Below are 1,778 nucleotides of genomic sequence, written 5' to 3'. Positions count from 1 at the left end.
GTAGGCCGTGTGAGTCTTGATTTCCAGGTTGTAAGGTTGAGCCCCACATGGGGTGTAGAGATTACTTTTAAAAAAATAATAAATATCCAGGGGCACCTGGGTGGCTCAGTAGGTTAAGCATCTGACTCTGTTTCAAGTCATGTCATTATCTCAAGGTTGAGTTTATGAGTTCAAGCCCCACATGGGGCTCTGTGCTGGCAGAGTGGAGCCTGCTTGAGATTTTCTCTCTCTTTCTCTCTCTCTCTCTTTGCCCTCCCCTGCCCCCTCTGCTCACATACATGTTTGTGAGTGCTCTCTCTCAAAATAAATAAATTTTTAAAAATTAATTATAAGCCCTTTTAAAAATAATAAATATCTAAACCCAGTTTATCACCTAAAATGAAACACGGTACCAAAACAATAAAAAGTGCTATACTGGGGCGCCTGGGTGGCATAGTCGGTTAAGCGTCCGACTTTCGCTTAGGTCGTGATCTCGCGGTTCGTGGGTTCGAGCCCCGCATCAGGCTATGTGCTGACTGCCAGCTCAGAGCCTGGAGCCTGTTTCAGAGTCTGTGTCTCCCTCTCTCTCTGACCCTCCCCTGCTCACGCTGTCTCTCTCTCTCTCTCCTAGAAATAAGTAAAAATATTTTAAAAAAATGCTATACATACTGTTTTGCAATTTGCCTTAAAAAAAGTAATTGGGAAAAATATTTATAAGATACTATATGTAGATTTGAATTTTTTTTTTTAATGATTACAGGCTCCTCCAATGTTATGTTTGATCATAAAGTTATTTAACTAAGTACTTCATGTGTTAAGCATTGGGTAGTCTCTGATATTTAACTATCAGAGTAGTTCTGAACTGTATGCAATCTGTGTATGTGTGCGTGTGTGTATTTTTTGCACTAGTGTTGATATTTCTCTAGCATAATTCTCTACTAGTGGGTTGACTGTTGGGTTAAAGAAGGGTATGAACTTCGTAAATTTTAATAGGTCTTATGCAATTGTCTTATGCAATTCCTACCGGGTTTTCTTTTTCTTGTTGACTATAATTTCATGTAATTAATTATTAGTTTACTTATTAGCCCTAAAACAACTTACAGTGTCAAATGACTTACATAGCAATTACTGTTTGCAAGACAATTTTCTAAGCATTTTATTGATATTAACTAATATTCATCACAACCGTATGATTTAAAAAAAACTAGGATTATTAACCCAAGCAAGAGGCTTAATTAATTGAAAATATCCTTTCTAGGTATCTTGACTCTTATGCTCAGAGTCTGAATTAAACCTAGAACCTTCATGCCTGCATTTAACTATAGTTACTGTTTGCTTCCTCTGGCATTGCTGTTAATACCCTGATCAGAACGCACACACACGATTCCCTGCCCTCCAGCGGCGGGAAGGTGGTGTCCACGCCCCTCCCCCTCCCCTGGGAATCGTTCTGAAGTTACTGGTGGGAATGGGGTTGTCCCTGACTCTCTGAAGAGCGAGTGTCCCATTTAGCAGCGTGGATGCGGTAGCCTTAGTGGCAGTTTCGGGCTGACCGGAGGGATTCTGAAATTCGGTGAACTCGGGAAAGAGAAAAGCATTCCCTGCAACACAGCTAAGAACAGAGCTCGGAGGTTTCACAGGGAGGGAAAGAAGCACCAGCACTTTGGCGGAAAAAGAACATCCGCCCCTCCGCACCTGCACCTGCACCACCCTCCTGCCCGACGGACCGGGCAGGTGAGCGCACCTGGGGCCCAGCCGCACGGGCCTCCCCCCCGCACGGGCCTCCCCCCCGCACGGGCCTC

This window comes from Crocuta crocuta, unplaced genomic scaffold (assembly GCF_008692635.1).
Source record: "Crocuta crocuta isolate KB4526 unplaced genomic scaffold, BGI_CrCroc_1.0 scaffold336, whole genome shotgun sequence".
Taxonomy (NCBI): domain Eukaryota; kingdom Metazoa; phylum Chordata; class Mammalia; order Carnivora; family Hyaenidae; genus Crocuta; species Crocuta crocuta.
Note: the sequence above shows the minus strand (reverse complement) of the source record.